The sequence below is a fragment of the Ipomoea nil genome, unplaced genomic scaffold, assembly GCF_001879475.1.
Source record: "Ipomoea nil cultivar Tokyo-kokei standard unplaced genomic scaffold, Asagao_1.1 scaffold2149, whole genome shotgun sequence".
Lineage (NCBI taxonomy): Eukaryota > Viridiplantae > Streptophyta > Magnoliopsida > Solanales > Convolvulaceae > Ipomoea > Ipomoea nil.
In genome coordinates this window covers 761,363-777,388 of record NW_017618577.1, presented here as the reverse complement: position 1 = coordinate 777,388, position 16,026 = coordinate 761,363, and positions in this window count along the sequence as shown.

Here is a 16,026-nt window from a genome sequence, read left to right as displayed (position 1 = left end):
TTACAATTCCTTTCCCACATAATTCCCCCCTCCAACCAAACGCCCTGTAAAAGTAATTGCTGAATAGAAGCAATCTCAACCAACTTTGTATATTATCACGCGGTTCACCAACCCTCAACGTACTATTCATAAACCGATTTCCTCTCCTTCTCCATCACATATTATTCTATCCGCTGCAAAATTTTGGAAATAAAATCTTTTGGCTGCTCTTCTATTTTACTTCTTTCTTTCTTCTTCTTCTTCTCCGTCTTGTACGTTGGAATATTCTCCAATATATCGATCGAGAAGAAGAAATATAAATCTGGGCAGTAGCTATCATACATATATATAATGTTGCCTTATCAAACCCTTGAAGAAGCCCAGATGTCTCTAGGAAGAAACCTGACATTTGGAGAGACATTATGGTTCAAATACTCCGCCCAGAAATCTGATTACTTGTTGTACTGTCACAACACCCTCTTCTTCTTCATCTTCTACACTTTAGTCCCTCTACCCTGGATCATCATTGAGCGCCTGAGGTCTCACAAATTTGACAGATTCAAGATTCAACCCAGAGCTACTCATTCCTTGTCTCAGATCATACACTGCTACACAAAAGTCGTGCTCACTTTTGTCTTCTCCGTTTGCCCTCTCCAGATCTTATCCTATCCCATCATCAAGGTATGTATTTAATCGTGTGTGTATTATGCGCATGAAAATGTATTAGATTATCTCTCCCCCAGACAGGTAAAGTTCAAGAGAAAAACTTGGGGTTCAAAGAAAATATTCTTGATAATACATGAATTATTTGAAAGATTTGTTATGTTTCAGCTAAAAAAAAACTAAGTTGACGCTTGAATTGCACATATTATATTCTGCTCAACAGAATCAACTTTATTCCTCTCCCATTTTGTCTTTTCTCTCACTATAAATGTGGGTGGTCTTGAAGAAATCCAAGTATTCTTTATAATAAACCTTGTATGTTTGTTGTAATTCAAGTAATTGTAAATATTAGATTTTAATTTTATTAGAAAATTTACCATGCCTACAAATGTAAAGATCTGGCAAATTATTGTGTGGATCATGGTTCACACAGTGTTGTGTAAACCATAACAAAATATATATTTTTAATATACTATAAGTATATTATTCGTGTGTCGAATTTATATTATACAAAATAATGTATAGTCAGTACTCAGGTGATGTACTTTCGCTAAATATAATGTATATTTTTAATATACTAAAAATATAATATTTGTGTACTGAATTTACAATATTTGATAATATAGTCCACATAGCTGTGTGGACCATAATGATTGTGTAGATCTTGTGTTAACAAGTGTTTGTTTTATTATCAAAAAAAAAAAAAAACAAACAAAAAAGTGTTTGTTTTATTATTTTATTTACATTATCTTAGTACTTTTAATTATGTCAGAAATATAATGTGTTTTAGTAGTATGTACCTGTCGAGAATTGAAGCTCATTTTAGGTCCAAGAAAATTGATCCATGAATTCAAGATTCAACCAAGAACCAATCATTGCATGAGAGGATGAAAAGCTATAGGGAATTATTGAAGTAATGTGTATTTAAAACGCGACAAAATTAAAGTCTCTGTACTAAAAATCTAAAATATGTTTGCTTGTGCGCTTTCTTTTGTTTGTTTGTTTGTTTTTTTTTTTTTTTAATTTTATTTTTTGTTTTGTTTTTTTTTTTTGTTTTTTTTGTTTTTTTTTTTTTTTTGGTGTTTTTGTATTTCTTTAACTCACTTGCTTTAGTCTATAAACCGGACAAATCATATTTGACAAGCTAATAGAATGCTCGTCCAATGCATCAATGAAAGAAAGTACACTCCAGCCCGAAAAGTTTGTCTGAGATGATGAAACATGATTCTTATACAAAAAGTCCATAAATTCGATTCTCGTCACAATGGAAGCCGCGTTGCTGTGGGTTTTTCCTGTCCCCCGGATCTCTGCGCATTAATATTGTGTAAAATTATGCGTATAATATATCTGTCCAATATTAAAATGATAATTTTATTTAAATAGACTAAAAAAATTGATTTGTAAACTAAAAAAAAAAAAAAAAAAAAAAAAAAAAAAAAAAGATAGAGAAAAAAAAAAACTAATTTGTAAACTTAAATAGTCCCGGAAAAGTAAATAAAGTAAAGATAGAGAAATTTTATAGTGATTCTAGGATTGTGTAATTCTTCCACTCCACTCTTCATCTCCCGTTATAAGAAAATTCACTATGTAGCTAGAGTTTTTCCAAACAAGTTGACAGGATAATAGGGCTGGCACCCGACCCGGATCATAAGTGGGCATCTGACCCGGCGCCATATTTGACCTGGTACCACATGGAAACCCAACGGACAGAATTTCAACAGGTGTCACCTTTATTGCCATTGAAGCCACCATTGATGCCACAATTGATGAGAGAGAATTAAAGACTTAGCTCCCCCTTTATGTCCCATGTTGTTACCGTTAGCACCCTGGTATAAGTAGATGCTCCCCTCAGCTTGGGAGGACACACTGTACTTTCCATACTGAAACTAAGGCAATACAACTATTGTCACTGTCTTATTCGTTACTTTACAATATATTTCCGGTAACATATTTACCGTCATTGGTCCTTTCATTAAGAGCCTGAGTCCAATACTAAAGCAGGCTATGACACACACAACTCATTTCTTTTTCAACAACAAGCTTGAAAGAATGGTGTCCCGCAGCTCCCACGGTTCCCACAACGTGAACAATGGCAATGCCTCAGGTGACCTCCGGGACCAACTCACCAACAATCGCGGAGGGGACCTCCGAGAACAGCTCAACAACGGGAGGCCCGGGGACCTTCGAGACCAACTCAACAATGGAGGAAACCTCCGAGACCAACTCAACAATGGAGGGGACCTCCGAGACCAGCTCCACAATGGAGGGGCGAACCAAGTCGTGAACCTCCAGGCGACCATCCAGCAAGCAGTGGCAGCGGCACTAAACCAAGTGGCGGTGGGACTACAAGGCCAAGTGCCCCCGCCGCGGCCTCAGGAAATAGAAGTAGAATCTCCACGAAGGGTGGATGCCCAGAACGCAACTCGTGCCGCGAGGGTCGCAGGGCGACGCACTAGGACCGGGGGTCCGGGAGAGGGCACCCAGAGAAGCGGACCGGCCGGATGGCAACCTAGGCCCTCCCGCTCTGCCTTAGAACGGTTGGGACACGGGGCGCCTGCTCGGCAAGGGCCGGAGTCACGTGCCGAGGGATCCTCCGCTAGAGGCCCTCGCCGACACAAGGAAAGAGAAGCGGAGAGATCGCCCATAGAAAGGATGGGCGAGTCTCGTGGGCCGGCCCCGCGCCGCCACGGTTATGAGTCGGCCCCGCGTCGACACTCGGATGAACGACGCTTCGATGAACCGGCCCCGCGTCGGCACTCGGCGGAGCGACGCGTCGATGAGCGGGCTCCGCGTCGGCACTCAGCGGGCGAACGACGCATTGGTGTGCGGGTTCCACACCGACACTTGGATGGACGAAACGTCGAGGAACCAGCTCCGCGTCGACACTCAGATGGACGGCACGTCGACGAATTAGTCTCACACGTGGAGGAGCGGCAGCCGGCCCCGCGCCGACACCCTGACGAGTCGGCCCTAGTCGAAAGGCTGCAGAAAAGGATCGAGGAGTTAGCAAGAAGGGTGGAGGCACGGGAGCAGTCGCCGGAACCCGAGGTACGAATGGCAGCACCGTTCTCCCCAAGCATCATGGACGTACCTCTGCCGAGGGACTTCAGGTTACCCGCCATCAAGGCGTATAAGGGAGCCACTGATCCGCGTATCCACATGACTAGGTAAAAGGCTGCTATGGTGATAATTGGGGCAGGGGACGCCATCATGTGCCGAGCGTTCTTGTCCACCCTGGATGGAACGGTCCAAGATTGGTTCAACACCATCCCTAGCCCGGCCGGCCGGCAACCTAGGCCCTCCCGCTCTGCATTAGAAAGGTTGGGACACGGGGCGCCCGCTCGGCAAGGGCCGGAGTCGCGTGCCGAGGGATCCTCCGATAGAGGCCCTCGCCGACACGAGGAAAGAGAAGCGGAGAGATCGCCCATAGAAAGGATGGGCGAGTCTCGTGGGCCGGCCCCGCGCCGCCACGGTGATGAGTCGGCCCTGCGTCGACACTCGGATGAGCGACGCTTCGATGAACCGGCCCCGCGTCGGCACTCGGCGGAGCGACATGTCGATGAGCCGGCTCCGCGTCGGCACTCAGCGGGCGAACAACGCATTGGTGAGCGGGTTCCACACCGACACTTGGATGGACGAAACGTCGAGGAACCTGCTCCGCGTCAACACTCAGATGGATGGCACGTCGACGAATTAGCCCTACACGTGGAGGAGCGGCAGCCGGCCCCGCGCCGGTACCCTGACGAGTCGGCCCTAGTCGAAAGGCTGCAGAAAAGGATCGAGGAATTAGCAAGAAGGGTGGAGGCACGGGAGCAGTCGCAGGAACCCGAGGTACGAATGGCAGCACTGTTCTGCCCAAGCATCATGGACGTACCTATGCCGAGGGACTTCAGGTTACCCGCCGTCAAGGCGTACAAGGGAGCCACTGACCCGCGTGTCCACATTACTAGGTACAAGGCTGCTATGGTGATGATTGGGGCAGGGGACGCCATCATGTGCCGAGCGTTCTTGTCCACCCTGGATGGAACGGTCCAAGATTGGTTCAACACCATCCCTAGCCCGGCCGGCCGGCAACCTAGGCCCTCCCGCTCTGCATTAGAAAGGTTGGGACACGGGGCGCCCGCTCGGCAAGAGCCGGAGTCGCATGCCGAGGGATCCTCCGCAAGAGGCCCTCGCCGACACGAGGAAAGAGAAGCGGAGAGATCGACCATAGAAAGGATGGGCGAGTCTCGTGGGCCGGCCCCGCGCCGCCACGGTGATGAGTCGGCCCTGCGTCGACACTCGGATGAGCGACGCTTCGATGAACCGGCCCCGCGTCGGCACTCGGCGGAGCGACACGTCGATGAGCCGGCTCCGCGTCGGCACTCAGCGGGCGAACAACGCATTGGTGAGCGGGTTCCACACCGACACATGGATGGACGAAACGTCGAGGAACCTGCTCCGCGTCGACACTCAGATGGATGGCACGTCGACGAATTAGCCCTACACGTGGAGGAGCGGCAGCCGGCCCCGCGCCGGTACCCTGACGAGTCGGCCCTAGTCGAAAGGCTGCAGAAAAGGATCGAGGAATTAGCAAGAAGGGTGGAGGCACGGGAGCAGTCGCCGGAACCCGAGGTACGAATGGCAGCACCGTTCTGCCCAAGCATCATGGACGTACCTCTGCCGAGGGACTTCAGGTTACCCACCGTCAAGGCGTACAAGGGAGCCACTGACCCGCGTGTCCACATTACTAGGTACAAGGCTGCTATGGTGATGATTGGGGCAGGGGACGCCATCATGTGCCGAGCGTTCTTGTCCACCCTGGATGGAACGGTCCAAGATTGGTTCAACACCATCCCTAGCCCGGCTGGCCGGCAACCTAGGCCCTCCCGCTCTGCATTAGAAAGGTTGGGACACGGGGCGCCCGCTCGGCAAGGGCCGGAGTCGCATGCCGAGGGATCCTCCGCTAGAGGCCCTCGCCGACACGAGGAAAGAGAAGCGGAGAGATCGCCCATAGAAAGGATGGGCGAGTCTCGTGGGCCGGCCCCGCGCCGCCACGGTGATGAGTCGGCCCTGCGTCGACACTCGGATGAGCGACGCTTCGATGAACCGGCCCCGCGTCGGCACTCGGCGGAGCGACGCGTCGATGAGCCGGCTCCACGTCGGCACTCAGCGGGCGAACGACGCATTGGTGAGCGGGTTCCACACCGACACTTGGATGGACGAAACGTCGAGGTACCGGCTCCGCGTCGACACTCAGATGGATGGCACGTCGACGAATTAGTCCTACACGTGGAGGAGCGGCAGCCGGCCCCGCGCCGGTACCCTGACTAGTCGGCCCAAGTCGAAAGGCTGCAAAAAAGGATCTAGGAGTTAGCAAGAAGGGTGGAGGCACGGGAGCAGTCGCCGGAACCCGAGGTACGAATGGCAGCACCGTTCTCCCCAAGCATCATGGACGTACCTCTGCCGAGGGACTTCAGGTTACCCGCCATCAAGGCGTATAAGGGAGCCACTGATCCGCGTATCCACATGACTAGGTAAAAGGCTGCTATGGTGATAATTGGGGCAGGGGACGCCATCATGTGCCGAGCGTTCTTGTCCACCCTGGATGGAACGGTCCAAGATTGGTTCAACACCATCCCTAGCCCGGCCGGCCGGCAACCTAGGCCCTCCCGCTCTGCATTAGAAAGGTTGGGACACGGGGCGCCCGCTCGGCAAGGGCCGGAGTCGCGTGCCGAGGGATCCTCCGATAGAGGCCCTCGCCGACACGAGGAAAGAGAAGCGGAGAGATCGCCCATAGAAAGGATGGGCGAGTCTCGTGGGCCGGCCCCGCGCCGCCACGGTGATGAGTCGGCCCTGCGTCGACACTCGGATGAGCGACGCTTCGATGAACCGGCCCCGCGTCGGCACTCGGCGGAGCGACATGTCGATGAGCCGGCTCCGCGTCGGCACTCAGCGGGCGAACAACGCATTGGTGAGCGGGTTCCACACCGACACTTGGATGGACGAAACGTCGAGGAACCTGCTCCGCGTCAACACTCAGATGGATGGCACGTCGACGAATTAGCCCTACACGTGGAGGAGCGGCAGCCGGCCCCGCGCCGGTACCCTGACGAGTCGGCCCTAGTCGAAAGGCTGCAGAAAAGGATCGAGGAATTAGCAAGAAGGGTGGAGGCACGGGAGCAGTCGCAGGAACCCGAGGTACGAATGGCAGCACTGTTCTGCCCAAGCATCATGGACGTACCTATGCCGAGGGACTTCAGGTTACCCGCCGTCAAGGCGTACAAGGGAGCCACTGACCCGCGTGTCCACATTACTAGGTACAAGGCTGCTATGGTGATGATTGGGGCAGGGGACGCCATCATGTGCCGAGCGTTCTTGTCCACCCTGGATGGAACGGTCCAAGATTGGTTCAACACCATCCCTAGCCCGGCCGGCCGGCAACCTAGGCCCTCCCGCTCTGCATTAGAAAGGTTGGGACACGGGGCGCCCGCTCGGCAAGAGCCGGAGTCGCATGCCGAGGGATCCTCCGCAAGAGGCCCTCGCCGACACGAGGAAAGAGAAGCGGAGAGATCGACCATAGAAAGGATGGGCGAGTCTCGTGGGCCGGCCCCGCGCCGCCACGGTGATGAGTCGGCCCTGCGTCGACACTCGGATGAGCGACGCTTCGATGAACCGGCCCCGCGTCGGCACTCGGCGGAGCGACACGTCGATGAGCCGGCTCCGCGTCGGCACTCAGCGGGCGAACAACGCATTGGTGAGCGGGTTCCACACCGACACATGGATGGACGAAACGTCGAGGAACCTGCTCCGCGTCGACACTCAGATGGATGGCACGTCGACGAATTAGCCCTACACGTGGAGGAGCGGCAGCCGGCCCCGCGCCGGTACCCTGACGAGTCGGCCCTAGTCGAAAGGTTGCAGAAAAGGATCGAGGAATTAGCAAGAAGGGTGGAGGCACGGGAGCAGTCGCCGGAACCCGAGGTACGAATGGCAGCACCGTTCTGCCCAAGCATCATGGACGTACCTCTGCCGAGGGACTTCAGGTTACCCACCGTCAAGGCGTACAAGGGAGCCACTGACCCGCGTGTCCACATTACTAGGTACAAGGCTGCTATGGTGATGATTGGGGCAGGGGACGCCATCATGTGCCGAGCGTTCTTGTCCACCCTGGATGGAACGGTCCAAGATTGGTTCAACACCATCCCTAGCCCGGCCGGCCGGCAACCTAGGCCCTCCCGCTCTGCATTAGAAAGGTTGGGACACGGGGCGCCCGCTCGGCAAGAGCCGGAGTCGCATGCCGAGGGATCCTCCGCTAGAGGCCCTCGCCGACACGAGGAAAGAGAAGCGGAGAGATCGACCATAGAAAGGATGGGCGAGTCTCGTGGGCCGGCCCCGCGCCGCCACGGTGATGAGTCGGCCCTGCGTCGACACTCGGATGAGCGACGCTTCGATGAACCGGCCCCGCGTCGGCACTCGGCGGAGCGACACGTCGATGAGCCGGCTCCGCGTCGGCACTCAGCGGGCGAACAACGCATTGGTGAGCGGGTTCCACACCGACACATGGATGGACGAAACGTCGAGGAACCTGCTCCGCGTCGACACTCAGATGGATGGCACGTCGACGAATTAGCCCTACACGTGGAGGAGCGGCAGCCGGCCCCGCGCCGGTACCCTGACGAGTCAGCCCTAGTCGAAAGGCTGCAGAAAAGGATCGAGGAATTAGCAAGAAGGGTGGAGGCACGGGAGCAGTCGCCGGAACCCGAGGTACGAATGGCAGCACCGTTCTGCCCAAGCATCATGGACGTACCTCTGCCGAGGGACTTCAGGTTACCCACCGTCAAGGCGTACAAGGGAGCCACTGACCCGCGTGTCCACATTACTAGGTACAAGGCTGCTATGGTGATGATTGGGGCAGGGGACGCCATCATGTGCCGAGCGTTCTTGTCCACCCTGGATGGAACGGTCCAAGATTGGTTCAACACCATCCCTAGCCCGGCTGGCCGGCAACCTAGGCCCTCCCGCTCTGCATTAGAAAGGTTGGGACACGGGGCGCCCGCTCGGCAAGGGCCGGAGTCGCATGCCGAGGGATCCTCCGCTAGAGGCCCTCGCCGACACGAGGAAAGAGAAGCGGAGAGATCGCCCATAGAAAGGATGGGCGAGTCTCGTGGGCCGGCCCCGCGCCGCCACGGTGATGAGTCGGCCCTGCGTCGACACTCGGATGAGCGACGCTTCGATGAACCGGCCCCGCGTCGGCACTCGGCGGAGCGACGCGTCGATGAGCCGGCTCCACGTCGGCACTCAGCGGGCGAACGACGCATTGGTGAGCGGGTTCCACACCGACACTTGGATGGACGAAACGTCGAGGAACCGGCTCCGCGTCGACACTCAGATGGATGGCACGTCGACGAATTAGCCCTACACGTGGAGGAGCGGCAGCCGGCCCCGCGCCGGTACCCTGACTAGTCGGCCCAAGTCGAAAGGCTGCAAAAAAGGATCTAGGAGTTAGCAAGAAGGGTGGAGGCACGGGAGCAGTCGCCGGAACCCGAGGTACGAATGGCAGCACCGTTCTCCCCAAGCATCATGGACGTACCTCTGCCGAGGGACTTCAGGTTACCCGCCATCAAGGCGTACAAGGGAGCCACTGACCCGCGTGTCCACATGACTAGGTACAAGGCTGCTATGGTGATGATTGGGGTAGGGGACGCCATCATGTGCCGAGCGTTCTTGTCCACCCTGGATGGAACGTTCCAAGATTGGTTCAACACCATCCCTAGCCCGGCCGGCCGGCAACCTAGGCCCTCCCGCTCTGCCTTAGAACGGTTGGGACACGGGGCGCCCGCTCGGTAAGGGCCGGAGTCGCGTGCCGAGGGATCCTCCGCTAGAGGCCCTCACCGACACGAGGAAAGAGAAGCGGAGAGATCGCCCATAGAAAGGATGGGTGAGTCTCGTGGGCCGGCCCCGCGCCGCCACGGTGATGAGTTGGCCCCGCGTCGACACTCGGATGAGCGACGCTTCGATGAACCGGCCCCGCGTCGGCACTCGGCGGAGCGACGCGTCGACGAGCCGGCTTCGCGTCGGCACTTAGCGGGCGAACGACGCATTGGTGAGCGGGTTCCACACCGATACTTGGATGGACGAAACGTCGAGGAACCTGCTCCGCGTCGCCACGATCGGCCGAGGCGCACGCCTTAGCCACGATCAGTCGAGGCGGCTCCTTGACCACGATTGGCCAAGGCGACGCCTCGGCGACGATCGGCCGAGGCGCACGCCTTGGCCACGATCAGTCGGGGCGACGCCTCGACCACAATCGGCCAAGGCGACGCCTCGGCCACGATCAGCCGAGGTGCACGCCTCGGCCACGATCGGTCAAGGCGACACCTCGGCCACGATCGGTCGAGGCGACGCCTCGGCCACGATCGGTCGAGGCGACGCCTCGGCCACGATCGGTCGAGGCGACGCCTCGGCCACGATCGGTCGAGGCGACGCCTCGGCCGCGATCGGCCGGAGGCACGCACCTCGGCCTGCATACAAAAAAAATAAAAAGGGCCGAAGCTCATCTCGGGCACGATCAGCCGAAGCATCAGCTGTGATTAACCAAAATGCGCGCCTTGACTTGCCAACCTAGGCCGAAGCCCGTCTCGGCCAGCATAAAAAATAAAATAAAATCATATGTGATTTGTAAAATAAAATCACATACTCAGGATCAACCGGGATTCTGCATGATATCAAGCAAATTCAGTCTTACTCCGTAGTCAACTCAAACACATCCGTAGACTCAGGAGTAGGGGGGACTGGTGACAGGATAATAGGGCTGGCACCCGACCCAGATCATAAGTGGGTATCTGACCCGGCGCCATATTTGACCCGGTACCACATGGAAACCCAACGGACAGAATTCCAACAGGTGTCACCTTTATTGCCATTGAAGCCACCATTGATGCCACCATTGATGCCACAATTGATGAGAGAGAATTAAAGGCTTAGCTCCCCCTTTATGTCCCATGTTGTTACCGTTAGCACCCTGGTATAAGTAGATGCTCCCCTCATCTTGGGAGGACACACTGTACTTTCCATACTGAAACTAAGGCAATACAACTATTGTCACTGTCTTATTCGTTACTTTACAATATATTTCCGGTAACATATTTACCGTCACAAGTACAATAGTGAACTGGTCATATATTGTATTAAGATATCGTATGATATAGTTACATCCAGGGACGAACCCAGCATGGGGGCAGCTGCCCCCACTCTCCCACCCTCACCCCCACCCCTACCCCTATATTATCCTTGTATGTATATATGTATATATAGAACATGTTTTAAGTATAAGTATAATAAAACACAAAAATGTTAACAAGTATTGATTTGGTTTAGTTGGTAGGGTGTGTATTAGGCCTTTGGTAAAGTTAAGTGTTTGAATCTTATAGTGCACAAATATTGGTTTTATGACCTTTTACTATTATTAATAGTTACCATATATATTTTGAGATGTGTAATTAACAATGCATTTTCTATTCTAATTATTTTATCAAATTAATTATGTTTCATATTTTATTATGAATATTTTTATAAAGTTTTGATATGTTTTATTTTTTACTCATATCTAAAAATATTTATGATTATAATTTTTAAGCGTTCATCTTTTTTTTTCAAATTATCTTTTTCGTTGTAATGTCCACCCCCAGTGACAAATTATCCTGGGTCCGCCACTGATTTTGTCCAATGCCTAAATGAAAAGAAAGCTCATTCCTGGCTTTAATAATGCATTGCCATTCACGTACAACACTACTTCTTTATAAACTATCACAGTATGCGTACGTGTTGGTGCTAAAATAGTAAAATGAGTGTCCAATGTATTTGTTCAACATTAAAATGATTATTTTATTTAATATATTAAAAGTAATAAGAAATAAAAAAAATGATTTGTAAATTTCAAAACATATATTTTATTTTTTAAAAAAAATAAAATAAAAGATTTATTCAAAACTCAAAAGTGGTTAATAAAGCTACTTAGATTTTAATTAATAAAATTTAATACATTTTCTTTATCGCCTTTACTTTTGAAAAATTAGAACAAAACACATATAATTTTTTAAAATATAGTTATAGAGTTATTTGATTGTTTATATTGAGTTAAACAATAAGCTAGACTATTATTCCAAGAGATATGTAAGACTTTCTCAAAACATGGCAAGCACTGTACAAGGTATCTCATTGCTAATTTTGGATGTTGACAAGTTATTCAAGGTGGACCTTTGCCTAAACAAGCAAGTTGCGTAAAAAAAAAAAAAAAAAAAAAAAAAAAAGTGAAAAAAATCATAATTTATAAATATATTGCAAGCAATAGTTGGCTAAAAGTTCACAAGTGTCAGATCAAGGTAAAATAAAATATTGCAAGTTGCATGCATATTCCAAATTTGTCGATCTCTTTCTAATGGACAAAATTGAATCCAATTGTAAATAGGAGTAAAGAATGGTGAAAGAAAATAAAATGCAACAAACAAACTCTTACATCTAGATAACTTTTAGCAATCTTTTTTCAAACTCAGTCCAGATTACTCCAAAACTCTGAAAGTTTCAAGGGTTATCTAACAATACTTAGAGTCTTCTATAGTTGGAGGATTTGTCAACTTTGATTGAATTGGTGCTATAATAATCTCTGTGTAGTAGAAAGATGAGGAGTAGTAGACTTGGTGAGCTCTTCTGAAATGCTTAACAAACTTGTGGTAAGCTTGGTGATCAAAACTCAAGTTTGCTTCACCGTAATTTGTGGAGACAAAGTTACTAGTGAATAAAGGAGACAAATAGATGAATTAAACTATTCTCAAACTACTATAAATTCTTCTCTTACTTTACTTTATCAGAGTTTATATTCTTACTTAGTCTTATTCGTACCTAAAAAGATTTTTATATTTACAATTAGCCAAGTGTGCTAAATTAATTTTTCAATGTCAAGCCTCGTAAAGTGTTTTGACTATCTAGATAAAATTTTTAACATAGTCTAAGTCTACTCTAAGAGGGTCTTATTGAGAAATTAACTTATTTAGTAGTTCACTTCAAAAATAATTTTTCTATAAAATTGTGAATAAATTTTAAATTAAAATTTGCTATGTTTATTCACTCCCTCTCCTCCACCTACTAAAATTGGGACCATTAGATTTGATAGAATATCTTTTTACATCTAATTTAGTTTTGAAATTAGTTAGATATTTATCTCAATGTCTAAAACTTATATATATATATATATATATATATATATATATATATATATATATATATATATATATATATATATATGTATGTATATGTATCCGACAAGTTTAAAGTAGATGAAAAAACAACACTAAATTTAAGGAAATACATAGTCATCACTTCCTCTTTATATATAGGTATATATAGTAAGATACTATGCTTACTCCTATTTTTTTAATTTTTACTGACGTAGCATTCAAGCACGTTTAAATAAAGAATTTTTTGACTATTTGGTTGTCATATCCTATTTAAAATTAGTTGGTGATGAATAGGTGAACATTAACCATTCAATCACGTCTTTCCATGATAAGTCACATCTCGAAATGAGCAGAGATTGAACTCAGCTAACCCGACCGACGCCCAACAAGCATGCTATAATCACTGTTGGAAATTATGAAATTCCCGACCACCTGAAAGTGATCTTATATCAAGTCGAAAGCAAAAAGTGATCGAAATAACAACAAAGGTTTTTTTGGATACCAAAAATGATCGGAACAAGGCTTTCGACTTGATTTAAAATAATTTTCAGGTGGTCGGAAATTCTATAATATCCAGCAGTGAATTTTTTTTTCAGTAATAAAACCAAAATATTTGACCAAGAATTTCTCTTTAGAGTTGCAATTATAATTGTTTATGATTTAATTTGCGTGCAGTGGGTTGGAATAAGGACAAGTTTGGCATTGCCGTCTTGGGGAGAGTAGTTTAAATTTTAAATCAAACAGGTCAAATTTGATATTAAAATTGAGCTCAAATTCGAGCCTAAACTCGAGCTAGAATTCGAGCTTGAACTCGAGCTCGAGTTCAGGCTCAAATTCGAGCTCGAGCAGCTCGACAATTGCCGAGCTCGAGCATCAGTTCATGAGCTCGAGCTCGAGCTCGATCAGTGCTATCATTAACGAGCATGAGCATGAGCCTACCCGGGCTCGGGCTCGACTCGGTTCGTTTACACCCCTAGCTAAAAGTTCACAAGTGTCAGATCAAGGTAAAATAAAATATTGCAAGTTGCATGTTCCAAATTTGTCAATCTCTTTCTAATGGATAAAATTGAATCCAATTGTAAATAGGAGTAAAGAATGGTGAAAGAAAATAAAATGCAACAAACAAACTCTTGCATCCAGATAACTTTTAGCAATCTTTTTTCAAACTCAGTCTAAATTACTCCAAGACTAAGTTCAAGGGTTATCTAACAATACTTAGAGTCTTTTATAGTTGGAGGATTTGTCAATTTTGATTGAATTGGTGTTATAATAATCTCTATGTGTAGTAGAAAGATGAGGAGTAGTAGACTTGGTGAGCTCTTCTGAAATGCTTAACAAACTTGTGGTAAGCTTGGTGATCAAAACACAAGTTTGATTCACTGTAATTTGTGGAGACAAAGTTACATATTAATGAATAAAGGAGATGAATAGATGAATTAAACTATTCTCAAACTACTACAAATCCTTCTCTTACTTTACTTTATCACAGTTTATATTCTTACTTAGTCTTATTCGTACCTAAAAAGGTTTTTACATTTACAATTAGCCAAGTGTGCTAAATTAATTTTTCAATGTGAAGAGCCTCGTAAAGTGTTTTGACTATCTAGTTAAAATTTTTAGCACAGTCTAAGTCTAATCTAAGAGAGTCTTGTTGAGAAATAACTTATTTAGTAGTCCACTTCAAAAATAATTTTTCTATAAAATTGTGAATAAATTTTAAATTAAAATTTGCTATGTTTATTCACTCCCTCTCCTCCATCTACTAAAATTGGGACCATTAGATTTGATACAATATCTTTTTACATCTAATTTAGTTTTGAAATTAGTTAGATATTTATCTCAATGTCTAAAACATATATATATATATATATATGGAAGAGTTCATGTGCGGATATATATAGCTTCCCGTGCGGTTAGATCTGAGCCGTTGATCAAATCTAAATCAACGGCTCAAATCAATGAAAATTTTAAAAAAAAAATGCGTGTTTGGAAGAAAGCCACGCACCTAAGTGTTAGATCTTAAGCACAAACTCAGGCACATTAAGTACAAAACTCACGCACATTAAGTACAAACTCACGCAAATTAAGTTCAAAACCCACACACATTAAGTACAAACTCACAAACTCACGCAAAGTACAAAATCCACGCACATTTTTGGACAAGAAGACGCGCTTTTGGTAGACGTTCTTGGTAGACGCTTGTGGTTTTGGTAGACACGTACTTTTGGTTTCGGTAGACGCTTTTGGTTTTGGTAGACGCTTTTGGTCATTTAGACGTGCTGCATGCTTCTTCATCCAACACACATTAAGCACAATCTCACGCACATTAAGCACAAAACCCACGCACTTTAAGTATTAACTCACAGACTTTAAGTTTCAACAATTACTGATATTAATCACTACCCTCACACACATTAAGCACAAACCCTATGCAAATTAAGCACAAACTCACACACCTTATGCACAAGACTCACGCATATTATATACAAAACTCATATTAATCACAGAACTGCTCACATTAATGTTGACCTAAATACAAAAATTACAAAATTGCCACTGCGTTTTTTTTTTTTTAAATTTTGGTAATCCTGGACGTTGATTTAAGCGAGATGAATGGTCCAGATTAAACCGCACAACCGCACCATATATATATATATATATATATATATATATATATATATATATATATATATATATATATATATATATATATATATATATAGAATAAAGTTTAAATGCGGCGGGGTCTTCCCGTGCGGCGGTGCAACGGAATTCCAGAATACACTAACAGTATTAACAATATGCACCAACAGTGTAATAAAAATACACCACAATGAAATGCAATAAAACATCACAAAATACACAACAGACTCAAAAAAAATACACCATATAACTCACCACCCCCAATGGTGTATTTTCGAACAGTGTATGGTGTTTTTACTCACACCTAATGGTGTGTGTTTGGTGATGCGGGGCTCTGTTTACTCTGTTTTGTGTGGTGTATTTTCCTAACGTTGATGGTGCATATTTGTTGAACTATTGGTGTTGCCGCACCGTAAGACACTGTCGCACCTGAACTCGCATATATATATATATATATATAATTGCACTCGGGTGCGAATGAAGCGCCCAGAAGGGAATATGCGAACGAATCAGCGCGCCACACATG